The sequence below is a fragment of the Leucopleurus acutus genome (assembly GCF_964270905.1).
Source record: "Leucopleurus acutus genome assembly, chromosome: 21".
NCBI classification, from domain to species: Eukaryota; Metazoa; Chordata; class Mammalia; order Artiodactyla; family Delphinidae; genus Leucopleurus; species Leucopleurus acutus.
Genome location: NC_139163.1, coordinates 14,339,153 through 14,353,431, shown reverse-complemented (window position 1 = coordinate 14,353,431; position 14,279 = coordinate 14,339,153). Strand labels below are relative to the sequence as shown.

The 14,279-nt window shown below is 35.4% G+C and overlaps 1 protein-coding gene across 4 annotated transcripts in view; it reads left to right on the top strand.

The window, feature by feature from the left end:
• FAT1 (FAT atypical cadherin 1) overlaps positions 1-14,279 on the top strand; it is a 122,391-nt gene that overhangs the window by 42,113 nt on the left and 65,999 nt on the right. The window lies entirely within an intron of this gene.

The window sequence follows — 14,279 nt, the reverse complement described above, 5'->3', positions numbered from 1 at the left end:
TGCTATTCCTGGTATCAGTCATCTCTCCCACAAATCAGAAACCATATTTCACTCCTACTGGAATTAGGTTTAAGGCAGCCTCTTCACTTTCCTTCCAGGTACTGCACTTGAAGGTAGGTTGGGGTTTCAGGGGATGGGTGGGGTTCCTTTTATGGCTTTGACTCCAGCTCTGTGGCCTAATGACAAGTCTTTACTGTCTAGACCTTGGCTTCCTCATCTGTAAAGTTAGAGGCTGGACTAGATGATTTTTATCACTCTTTTCATTCTTAATTTTATCTATTTCTTTGGTTTGATCATTTAAAATAACTAAGTCTCATGCTTTACTTCTCTTGAGTTTGGAACCTCATAAAATGCTGTTTGCGGAGGAGGTCAGCTGCCTCCCTGTGTCTTGGTAAAGGTATTTGGGAGAGTGGATCCCCATTATGTTTTCTTCCAGAGGGTTGGGGGTTGAGGGGCGGGTGGGGGGAAAGTGGTGGATAAGGAGAGAAACATTGCAGAAATGACAGTGCATTATAGAAGCATGTTAAGTGTTTTATGGTGGTATCAATAATCACAAATACAAGTCCAGTCATTTTCAGATTTCATGTATTCCAGATTTTATGTATTCTCTTCTTTGAATTTTTGAATTAGTTAGTTTTCCCTATTAGAAAACATCAGTTCTGCTAAAGGATCTCAGTCTTTTCCTCTTATTACTTCTGACCCCTTGCAAATTTCTTTTGAACAGATTAGGTTAGTCTGTTGGGTTAAATTTCTCTTTTAAAGACAATAATTAAAGCCATGGCTATGCCAGCATTATTTCAAAATATGCTAGTAAAGTGAACATTTTTAAAATTCATTCAATATTTGGTTAAATGGAGACTAAATTTACAAACATAATTGTTTCGTTTTCCTGATTTGGTACTGAGATCATTTGGGAAATAAGTATGTATTATTTCCATCAATGGGTAGATTTAGCAGTAAATGGATTAGCTTACTGGATCTGTAAGTTACGGTTGAGAAGTTACCAGATTATAAAGTGATCATTTAGATGACTTTTTTTCAGATTTTAACAAATAGCCTGTTACAGCAAACCAACCAAAGTAAAATAACTAGAAAAAATATGATTGCTTCACCATCTCTTTCATAAATGGTTGGATGAAGAGGCAGATCTATCCAGGAGTTTAGGATTGAATCGTTTCTTAAAAATCATTTTTAAAAAGACAGTAAGAGTTGATAAGAGAACATCTGGCCTCTTTCCTTTGACCTTATCTATCTAATAGCCTGTCATGAGCTAGAAATATTTGAGCTTCTTTAGAAATGCCAGTAATGTTTAAGTCTCATGCTTTTTTTTTTCTTTGTATTTAGCTTTATGAAAAAAAAGTATTTTGGAAAGTACAGATAATTTCCAAAACGAAATGTGAAGTACTTCTGTTTTATTAAATTGCCATTTACTTAACTATTAAGGAAGATACATTTTTAGTGTTTTGTACTTTTGGTCAGTTATACCTTTAATTAAGAAGGTTTTATTTTTATTTATATTTTTATATCATCTCTGAGACATTTCAGTAACTGTTTTACTAGTTAATTACAACTAGTATCCTGTAATTAACTGTTATGCACTTTTGAATATATTTCTTCTAATGATTAATTTTGATTATATACACTCTTCTAATATCTATGGCTTCATGATGTCTCTATTTATTTTCATAGTCTGTGTCTTCTGTTATCACTTCATCTTATTAATGGTTAGGAGAATTAGAGAAGAAACTATTTCACTTTTTAATGAAGTGTTTATTACTTTTTTAAAGAACAACTTTGACCTCAGAGGGAATTAAGAATCAGGATAATATAAGAACTACTGTGGTTATTTATTCTGTACAGTTAATTTTTCTCAAATTCAGTTCTCTGCTTTAGTTTTTTAAATGTAGACACATGACAGCTATTTGAGACCCACCAATCTACTCTTATATAGCCTCTTATTGTCTCAAGTAAGAATTATGTCTCCACCATCTCTGAGATGATGAATTAACGTTCACTCGGTATTTCGGAGTACTTCATGAAGTTTGCTTCCTGTTTGCTTAGCATAGGGCAGATTGTATAATTCCTCTATGCCTCACGGTTACCACTGAGAGATCTTGGTCACAGTTGTTCCCTTTGTGAGTATATACTACGTATTCTAGATTTGTTGAGTCTTGGTTGTTCTCCTCCAGTTTTAGAAACCACTGGTAAAGATAGGTGTGCCCTGTCTTGATGATTTTTAAAAATATATCAAATTAGGAATCTTCTGGTACATTCAAGTCTGTCCCTCATACCTTTCTTCATAAAAAAAAAAAATCTGAATTTAGAAAACAGGTGAAGCTAGGGGATTATATGTATTTACAAGTTGATGTTTTGTCCTAATAAAGATTTTAGTAAGGTTTAAGTCTTGCAATACATTTAGATCACTATATATAGGTGTTTGATTTAATTTGAAGTATTTGTTAGCATAAGACATGGTTTACCCAAAGTTTATCCTAAGTTATCAGTGTCAGTGGGTCTGGTCATAACTAGGTTAGCTTCACCTGAGTTACTGAGTTCTTTTAGAGACTGGGCTTTGGCAGCAAATAGGATATTAAAAGTAGCTGAATATTGCCTCTAAATTATACCAATTTGTAAACTAATATGAATTTTTTAAAGTTAAAAACGGCTTTATGGTTAAAATAGAATTTAATAGAGAAACAGGTTTACTTCATTCATTTGATCAAAAGTAAAGAAAAATGCTGCTTGGGAGTAGATAGGAAAGGGGGGAATTTGTACAGGGATTTTTATTTGCTTCAACTGGTGTTCAGTTCATGTAAACCAAACCTTCCTTCTGCATAGCTGAATTGCATGTGGGTCTTAGGTTTTAAGAAAAATAAATAGTTGCACTTTTCTATGTTTAGAATCTGTTTTACAGAAGCTTGAACAGACCTTAGAAAAAGGAAAACTTGCTCTTTTCCCAGCCTGGTGCCTTCTAGGACTCTGGAGACAACTGTCTCTTTCGGAAAAAGCTGTTTTTATACAGTGACCAGTGTAATACTTGACTGTAGCAGAGGAATCTCATTCCATTCCTTCTTTAGCAAGGGAGTGCGTTAAGGAGTTTGGCTTGAGGCATAGTTGTTTCAACTGACATTTGAATCGTTGAATAGTGCCTTGTCTTCTCTGTGCTGGAGCACACTTTGCAATACAAGTGTTTCAGGCAGTTGTTACTCGGCTTATGGAAACCTAGAAGTCACTCTTAACTTTTAAAGGTTGTTTGTACATTTCTGAAATTTCTCAAGTTCTGTTGATATACTTTGGATTAATCCTTTATACATGAGGGTTTAAAGAAATATTTTTATGCAACACATATGTACTTCTTGTGGAAAAATTAGAAAATGTGAACACAAAGAAGAAAAAATTCACTTATCCCTATAATCCACCATTTTTAGTGTATATACACATCTTCCCTCTATCTTTTCTCACAAAATAGAATTAATGTTATAATAGTTTTAAAAATCGCATAATTACATGTTGCATCCTAAAATTCAGTCAGGGACTCATAACCTATAAAAGGATTTCTTTGACTTTTGTGCAAGAAATAAAATAATGGAAAATAATATTCAAGTAACTAGTCATTAAAATACTATGTTGCCCTTCTCAAAAAGCAGTTCGAGGGAATAAATTACTATTTTATTTAACTGTCTTTCCTGTAATATGTTGTTTTACTTTTCTTGGTTTCTTTAGCACTTCATACCAGGCCTGGCAAATAGTGGGAACCATGTGTTTGTTGAGTGAATGAAAGAAAGTATAAATCAATAATACCAGGTTCCAGATTAATTTCTAGCAAGATCCAGGCCACTATAAACATTAACTCCTTTTTGATGAAGCAGATACTGTAGGGTACAGTTTTTTAAAATCTGTATTTATTATCTTTATTTAAGTATTGGAGACTAGATTAAAGTTACCAAGATTTCTTTTCCAAAGGGGGGTTTTCCTTAAAACATCAGTTTTTATCTGACACAAAACTTTTACAACTGATTTTTAAGACTTAGAACTCTGGATCCTACCACTCAATATTTTAAAGTTAGTAACGGGAAGCACATTCACAACTCGGTTATGATATTCTCACAGTGATATTCAGTATTCTATAATGCCTTATAACTGTTATGCTTCATTTAATATAAACTTAGTCTGCATTTTTACCTAACAAGATGATAGGATAAATATACTAGCTTCCTGAATATAGAACAGTGTGGCTTCTTTTTTATATCCTTTTTTTTATCCTAAACTTAGTCACATGGGATTCTTGAACTTTATATAGAGATCTGTTTGGCCCACATTTAGTTGGGTTTATACTTGAATTTATGTCATTCCTCCCACCAGGGCAAGTGCTGGTAAACTTGTTGATGTGTTGATTTTTTTTTCCCCCCATCAATAGTGATAGATTTATGAAGATCGCCTACCCAGGCTTATAACGAAAGAGCCAGGGCTTGAGTTAGATGTGTCTTTTGAATCACAACTCTGCCACCCCATAAGAACAGGAAAAGCAGAAGAGAACACCCTGGTGGTTATGAGTTTTGCCTGTGGACTAGTCAGCCAGGTTTGGACTCTTGCTTCTCTGCAACTAGTTGGGTAACTTAAGGCAACTTACTTAACTTTTGAGGCTTACACAAGTTAGTAAATGTAAGTGCTTAGATGGCTAACTGGTAAGGGAATTCATTAATTAATTCATTGATTAATCTGTTCCTATGATGATGATGAATAAATGACCTTAGACCAGTGACTTTTCAACTCTAAACCTCTACATCCGCATGTGGAAATTGAGGAGAGACCATCGAGCTTACAGAATAATTGTGAGGATTCAAAAAAATGGCATATATAAAGCATATGCTGAGTTGCATCCAGTAAACGTAAGGTGGGAAAAGTAATCTACATTGAATTTGAATAGCTTTTAAAATATGAAACAAACTGCTAGAAGCATTGCCATTGGTATGTGAAATGTATCCTTTGGATTTTAATGCCTCCACAGGCTGTCTGGTGTACATAGTTTTATCCAATTAATATGTGTTCAGATGATATTTTTGATACCCAAGGATGATCCTTTTTAAGAGAGCTTATCCATGAAAGCCCTCATTAACAGTATTAATGATTCTGACATGGAAATCTGAACTTGGAATCGTTCTCCACAAAGCGTAAAAACATGGTTTAGCAGAGCTTGACGTGGGAATGGCTCTTTGCAAAGCTAACGAAATCCCTGGACTTGAAACATGATGCTTAAAATCTGATTATGAACTTAATTAATATGTTTTGGTAAGTTTGCAAGTCAGAAAGCTTCCTCAGCTGATTTTAAAGTCATTGCAGCAATTTTAATTGAAAGAGTTGATAGATATACATTTTAATTAAAGTGATTTAAATAGTCTAAATAATGAAAAAACAGATTGACAGTTACTACATAAGAAGCTTTCCCTTTAATTATTAACTTATGACCTAACTCTATACAATATAATTATAGAATTTCCTAGACCTAAAACTTTGTAAGTAGTTTCTTTATTTTTTTTTTAAGCTCTCATTGTAATTTATTTCATAAAGGTGAACTTTGGTCTAGCACTATAAGTAGTTTCATATATAAATAATTTTGAATATTAAATTGTTGAAGCTGTCAGACTATCCATTGTTATCCATTGACTCAGATTAAATGAAACAGATGAAAGTGTTATCTAAGATATAAAGGGAAAATGAGGCAAGAAGGTTATACTAGCAAAACTTTTAAAAGACTGTTGGTACTTAAATTTCATTTGGCTTTTTACTTATGCATTTTAAATATGACTTAAAATTCATGATTATAGAAATTTACAGTTAAAAAATATTTTAGGGCTTCCCTGGTGGCGCAGTGGTTGAGAGTCCGCCTGCCGATGCAGGGGACACGGGTTCGTGTCCCGGTCCGGGAAGATCCCACATGCCGCGGAGCGGCTGGGCCCGTGAGCCATGGCTGCTGAGCCTGCGCGTCCGGAGCCTGTGTTCCTCAACGGGAGAGGCCACGACAGTGAGAGGCCCGCGTACTGCCAAAAAAAAAAAAAAATTTTAGTTCACTAGGTTGGTTGATTTTCTTTATTGTCCCTCCATCACTTTGTTTATTCTAGACCTTTCTTTTTCCCCCCTGGGCATGTAATTGTGTGTTTGTGTGGTTTTTAATTTTGAAACAGAACTAAACAAAACCAAGGCTGTACTCTGTACAGTTTTATAAAGATTTATATTTTTGATCAATTTGTATATTGTTGACATTGTTCCTTGTAATTAATAAACATATCTTTTATTTTTTTTTTATCCCCTGCATCGGCAGGCGGACTCTCAACCACTGCGCCACCAGGGAAGCCCTAAACATATCATTTTTTAAAGCTGTGTCATATGTACCATTATAAATTAACCAAGTCCCCCTTTTATCCTGACGCTGTGGAATGTGCTTAATGTTTTAATGGCACAGAACAGCAAGGTTTTTGCATCATCAGATTCTTTACCCAGATCCCCAAATGTTGGGAAAACAACAAAACGAATTTTTCCCATCTGGTCACTCCATTTTTACATTCTTTTGAAGCCAGGACTTTCTCTGGAAACTGCAGGCTGTGTTCAGTTGCTCTCATGCTTCTCTCCAATCAGAGGACACAGCCAGAGACTCAGAAGTGTTACAGCATGACTGTCTGGAGCCAGTCTCTTTGGGATTGAATCCAAGTTCCCCCAGTAATGAACTAACTGTGTGACTTTGGGCAGATTGTTGCCATTGTTTCCTCATCTGAAATAGGGATGATCATATTACCCATTTCTTAGGATTTCTGTAAAGATTAAAAGATTTGAGACATATTTAAAATAGCAGCTGGTGTATCATGAGCTCTATATATGTATCTCTTGTTTTATATTATCACCATCATCATTACCATTTCACTTGAGTTTGCCGTGTTCCCAACCACAAATGGCTTCTCACAAAATAACACTCATGGCAAGTTATTGCTTTTGAAAGATTGGATGTTGGTGACATCAGTACCATGTCTTTAACCTGGAGGGATAGTTTTACAACACGACTTACTCTGTGTTTAGCTGTGAGAGGGCAGAGAGGTATGTGTTGAACTGTGCAGTATGCTAGTGTGCCGCCTGGTGGTTTGTTTGGCCCATGGGGGATGCTTCTTAGCTGACTTATTTTATTTTGACCTTTGTAAAAATTATCAAAAACATGGGATTTTTACCTTATTTGTGTGGTCTCAAGCATTTAAAAGTTTAATTATGTATGTATCATTCTCTTTTTAAAAGTATTAGGGTATTATTTTGCAGAAATTTTTCTCTGCAAAATAAACCATTAAACATGGCTCTCTGTATATTTTCCTTATGTTTTATGATTACCAACACCAGTAAAATAAATGATAATATCTTGTATACCTGAAGTGAAAGGAAGTGTAAAATTTTTATTTGACTTCTGAAAGCATTTTTTGTGTCAATCCCTGAGTGAACTGTATAGCCATTTTAGTATCTGAAGTGCCTTCAATTTAACACTCTTATCTCATTTGTTCCTGTATTTAAGTCAGCAGTAACTATACAGTTTTGCCAACTAATGCAGAAGCAGGCAGGAACATTAAATATATATATTTACATTATGATCTCCTGTACTTATGTTTCTAAAAGAACTCAAGGGTTTTGATTTATTAGATACTATTGCGTGTCAAATTGGTGCAGTCATTTTAAAGAGTGTTTAAATTTCAGAAATCTGACTTTTTATATCAAGAAACTCATTTTATCACTTTGCACATTAATGTTATCAAGGCAAAACAAAGTAATAAAAAGTCTTTCTTACATTTATATCTGTAAACAGATACATAGTTGGATTGCTGTTTAAATCTTTAGCCCAACATACAAGGTTTTTTTATGGGCACACTAGGATCTCTCAAGGTATTATATTAACAGCATTATCAGTCTAAATCTTGTATTTAATGAAAATGAGATAAAAAGAAATACAAAAAAGTTTTATCACTTAAAGAAGGAAACAAATCATATATTATGAACTCTGATGGTCATCCTTTGAAAACAATTAGGTAGATTTACAGGAAAACTGAGAACATACCACAGAGTTTCCATATAGTCCCTGCCCCACACACAGTTTCCCCTCTTAATATCTATTTGTTATAATTAATGAACCAATATTGATATGTTCTTGTTAACTAAGGCCCATAGTTTACTTGGTTTCTTTGGTTTTTACCTAATGTGCTTTTTCTGGTCCAGGATCCCACCCAGGATCCCACATGACCTTTAGTTTTCATGTTTCCTTAGGCTCCTCTTGGCTGGCACTGTTTCTCGTACTTACTTTGTTTTATGATGAACATATGTTTTTTAACACATGCTTAATAAGCACCCATTTACCAGGCCCTGAACCAAACAGACAACAAATCCATGCCCTTAAAGGGTTTAGTTTTTAGGAGGGAGCTTATAGTTTACTTTTTAAACTTAATTTTAAGGAAGACTGTCTTGTAGCAGATTACTATTTAATATGACAATTATGGGACTTCTGATTTTTCCATAATTAGCAGAAAAAAATTGAGTAACCATTTACAGATTAATTGCAGAAACATAGATATTGTATCTCTACTGTATAGAAGATATCTCTTTTCTTTTTAAGCGAGTGTTGTTTTTATATTTGGGAAAACACTTAGTTCCAGAAGAGTTCTTCTGTTTATAATGAGACTGTGGAAATGGAGAAAAGAACAGTCAGTCCCTTGTTGCCTTCAGAGAAAATATCAAAAATTATATTTTAAGTTTTTCTTATGATTGACTAAGAAGCTTTTCATACAGTTGCTGCCTTAAGCTTGGTTCCAGAAAAGTAAAAAGTGTATGTGACATGGTATATCAGAAAGGAGGGTAGGGTTTGCAAATTTATGGTGCCAGATTGTTGCTGATTATAAGTATTTTTGAGTTGGAGTAGCTGAAGAATCTGAAAGAGCAAGGTTTTGTTGAAAGCTTTGGTACCAGGACTTGATAGAGGGCCAAGACCTGTTAAACAAAGAAAACAGGAAAATTCCAGGAAGAAAGGTGTTCTGTGACCATGGAAATTTGAGTCAGTTAAATTATTTTTGGCAGTATAGTGGCTACACTGGCAGTATAGTGGCTACATATAACTTTATTTCTGCCTTAAAGATTACTCTGTTGAAAGCATCTTGCCCCGCCAGTGGCAGTTGGAGGGACTGCTGGCTGTTCCTGTCCAAGGCCAGTGTTCAAGTTAACAGGCCATTAGCGAGCAGGGATACATAGTAGAAATTAGTTATTCTTGGAAACCTTTATTTACTTTTGGACGGTCTACTTGAGCAACTAATACTGTATCCTACAACCTTTGAATAATCAGCGTGTATAGGAAGACACCATCAGTACCTGTTTAATTATACGGACAGTAATGAATCCTTCTAGAAAGAAATTTTGCTGTGAGCTGTATTTTCAGCCACATTGGTCAAGCTCTTTTAACAATTACATTGCATTATTTTTTTCAGTCCAGTTTTTCCACAGTATGCACATTTAAAATCAGTTTCCATAGTGACATCTGGTGGTAGTTTTGAAATCCTAGAGAGTATGTTTGGAATGATAAATATTTTTATTTAATAGCTCCAGATTTCTAGCTTCTTTCAAATTTTTCAGCTCTATTAACAACTTTTCCTGAAAATGTCTTCATTGTATTCCTGAGATTGGAAAGCTAGGCATTTTTCGCTTCCGTCATGTTTCATTAAAGCCAAGAAATGATCTCTTATAACATTGCTGGGTGGTGCATATATAACAGGCTTGTCTAAACTTGTCTTCTGTGTTCAAAATACACAGCGTAGAATCACACAGCAGCATTCTTACCTTGTCTGCTGCTTGTGCGCTAAAACCTCTTGACAAGAAAGGTGTTATTTCTGCTTTAGCCATCTCACTGGCTTTTTCTTGTACAGCATTGATTGAGACTCTTTTCATCTGGCTGGAGGGAACCGTGGCAGCCCTGGGCTATCACTTGTTTCTCCCTCACAGCCTGGGCTTACGGATCATCTAGTTGCTTGCATGCTATTGTTGCTCTCCCAGAAAGTGAAAGAGGAAATAAAAAAATAGGAGCAGAGATAGCAGAGAAAGAAAGGGAGCTGAGAGAGGGGGAGCTATTTGAAGACAGGAGGGGAGCCACAGGACGTTAGCGTATGGATGTGTATATGTGCCGAATAAGATGCAGTATTATTGTGGGTATGTATTAAAGAGAAATATCTTTAAAACTGGAGTTTAAGTATTTATAGTTTCGTTTGGTTCCTTAAAGAATTGTTTCAGGAAAAGTGAATTTATAACCCAGTGTGCAAAAAAGTCGGAGTTACTGAAAGTTGGTTGGTAGAAGATCATGGATTGAGAGAAGTGGGAGTGGGATGCAGTTTTGCGAGTGAACACAGGAGGTCGATTCACTTCCAGTGTTGCCTAGGGGTCCTTAGTTGTTGTTTTCCTGTGTTAAAGGTACTAGTTAGAAGTCTTCATAATGGAATTTTGAAAATTTGTTTCTTTTTAATGAATTAAGGTAACGGAATGTACAGAAGAAATCCATCTGTACATGCTAGTTGTGGCTCTAGGAAGGACTGGGAAAAGAAGAGTGACAGGTGTAGGAATAAGGACTGAAAGAATAGACACTGCTCTGGCCAGAATTCTAGGTAGTTGGTATGTTGGCCATCTCAGAAACTGGGACTCCCCGTAAGGAATGATGGGGATTCTGATGAGCCCGTGGTTAAGGAGGTGCCTTGCTCTAGATTCTCAACGTTCTGCCTGTTTAGCTTCCTAAAGTTGAGCAAATCATTTCAGCTTTTCTTAAAAACAAGTGAGTTGTACTTGAGGATTTCTAAAGGGTTGTCAGTCTCCAATTCTTGGTTTTGAAATGGCTAAGGCTTAGATCTACTAGTCTGTCTTCCCAGATTATCTAGACTGTTTCTAGCTGTTCCTGGACCTGTGGTCAGTTCTTCCTAGATTCAAAATGGGAGCTCAGTTCTGCCTGTTGGAAAAGTTTCTGCCTGGGGGTCTCGCAGGGATGTATCTTGTGACTGAGCAGACAGATTAAAAAGCAGAACACAAAATCCCTTTGCATGAGTATGGTCTTTTCCCACCTACTTTATGCTTTTAGAATAGTGCTTAGAATTAGAATCCGCAATTAAAGTAGTGCTTAGGCACTAGCCCCTGAACCACTGTGAAGCAGAGCCCTGGAATCGTTTCTTCTTTATTGTCCTTTAAGTGTGGGGAAGACCCTTATCTCAGTAGTGGAAAACTGCTTGTAGCCTCTCATCATGGCAGCCCCCCACCCCGCTCCTTGGTCTCCAGCATCCTTGCTGCTGTGGAGTGTGTGACGATGATTCTGTGGCTAATGATGACAGTGTAGCCTGATGGTGAAGAGCCTAAGTTCTGGAGTCAGACTGTCTGATTCAAATCTCGATTCCACCACTTTATTGTTGACTGACCATGGCTGTGCTTCCTCATCACTGTAAGGCTTGGGCCATTCGCTGACTTTATCTAAGCTTCTGTCTCCTCATTTGTGAAGCCACGATGAAAATCATGTGATTCCAGTGTTCTTTAAACAATTTAATGCATGTAAAGTACCTAGTGAAGTCCTTGACATACAGTAAGTCCTTGTATTATTAAATTATTATATATAAATACAGTAAATTTATTTGTATTATTATTTGAGCATTTTGGTTAGAAGAAGTTATTCAGTATGTCCTCCTTTCCCTTTGGCAGTTAAAAATTCACTTTATTTCTTAGTTATCTATAAGCTGTAGTAATTTTGTTCTTTCTTTTTATAAGAACGTAATAATTAAAGTACATCAAAACATGAACATCTTAGCAATCACTATATGAAATATATATAAAAATATACAGTTTAAGAGTTCATGAAATATGAACATCACTTATGTATATTTAATTACTAATTAATACAATTCTAGTTTCTTCCATATTTGAGTAGAGCTACTTTGGAGTCTCACTTTGAACTGTTGGTAGTATCTGGAGATTACCTGGGACTTGGAAACTTTCCCTCCTGACTGTGGCTCAGAGGTCATGCACAGAAGGGTGTGGCTACCCCCTCAGTTGCTAGGTTAATTGAGGGAGAGGGGCTCTTCCCAGCAGAAACATCCATCCCATAATTGTACACTAGTCAGGACACAGACCAGACTCCAAGTGGAACATGATGGAAAATAAATAACTGTTTTTGTCTGTGATTTAATTCTTATTATGTATTTGCATTTTCTACCTCTTTCTTTCCTTCCATCCTGACACTAAAAGAAGCTATTGTATGTGAATGTTCACTTAATAAACGCCTTCTGAATACTGACATGCAAAAAAATGGACAAAGTATGAGGTTTGACTTGTCTTTTCAGAGTTTTCATGTTAAATTTTGTTGACTGAACGTTTGTCATACTAACAGTAAGACAGATGGAATTTTGGTGGCCCTGAAGTCAGAGATTCCTAGTGTTTGAGCGCCAGCTCTGCCATTACTATGACCCTGGGAAAGTTCCTCATCACTCTTAATCTGAGTTTTTCATTCATGAAATGGGGATAATAACACCACATATATGGGCAGGTTGGATATAAGGAATGAATAAAATAATGCGTGTAAGACAGTTATAGTACCTGACGTATCATAAAGGCTGACAAAATTTTTCCTAATTATTGTTATTATATGCCTACAAATGACGTTGAGAGGGACACAGTTTTTAAAAGTGGATAGCAGCATGAACTGTTGGAGGATTAGAACTCAAAAGAGGTGAATACAAGTACCACGTACCTGTCTTTAAATTTTCTAATAATACTTCACCTGCCAAATGAATTATGTTACATTTTAATGACATGGCAGAAACAAGAGAAGCATATGTACATTCATTTATTAATATGTAATCCTCTTAGAACTGTTCCCTGGCGTCCTTTGTATCGGTTGATGGGAGTGAGACAAAGAAAAACTGGAAAAGATTATTTTCACTTGGTTACTAAGGGCACTCTTCTTTCAGGCTAAAAACAAATATAATTTGGTGAACAGATTGAGTATGCGTAGACTTATGTTCGGACCAGAGAAAAAGGAAAACGTGTTTGAGTTGTCTGCTGCATAGAGAGACCAGCTAGCTCCTTTTTTATTTAAGAGTTCTGAGGCTTTGTTCCATATTTCTAGGAGGAGATCCATTTTGAGGGTTTGCAAAGAAATAGTGAAGCAGTAGTTATAATGCTTCTGAATAGCAATACACATTCATTTTATGATAATCTGTTTCACATTATAATATTTAGGTTTGCTGTTTGTAAGTTGTAAACCTTTTGGGGAGTGTTAGATATAATTATCTAACATTCAAAATAAATGAGGTTTTTTTGTGATATTAACCTCAAATAAGCAAATATTTAAATTTACATGATCAAGAAATACAGATGTATATATTTAGTTGAGATAAATACTGTTTCATTTTTGAGCACAGGTTAAATTGATATTTGTTATTTTTCCCATAGCATTTTGCGTTAAATGGGAAGCTTCAGTGATTTTAAAGTTGTAGGTTTTCCATAGTTCAACCTGGATCATGTTGAACCCTAAAAATAGCGTTAATTCAGAATGATTATTGCACAAGAAAAAAATCCAGTGATGTATTTTGGAAGAGCCAAAGGACAAGTTTATACCATTGAATAAAAAGGTGGGATTTGCCCAAGATAAATGGATATTTCCACTGTTAATCATCCTGAGAATAGGTTAATCTTGAGATTAAATAAGATTTCGCGTGGTTTCAGTGGCTGGGCCAAAACATTACAGACATTCTAACTTTTTTGTAATTTTATAATTCCATCTCTTACTAGTTGACTTAATGAGAAATGTGTCCTAGTTTGGATCCCATTTGAGGACTTTTCTGTATCAACTCCAGTTAATATATCCATTCATTTTTGTTCATTTAATAAATAATTATTGGGCTTTGGGTAATGTGCTGCGTAAACTGGCATTTAGAAGGATGTGGTCTCTGCTCCTGTGGAGCTTATAATGTGGAAGGAAATTTTATATTTGTAGCATCCTGGTTGTCTTGCCATTTGCTTAAGGTGATTAAAAGAAACTGACGGGTTTCAGGACACAAGAGACCATATTTGCCCATTCATTTCTTTGGGTTGTTTTGAGACTTAAATAAGATAATAGTTGTAAAGTGCCCCACATAGTGCCTGGCACCTAATACTAATAATGACAAATACTTTTATAACCAATATTACGTGCCAAGTGCTATATTCTAATCATTATATGTGTTAGTTCATTTCATCAACCTAGGAAC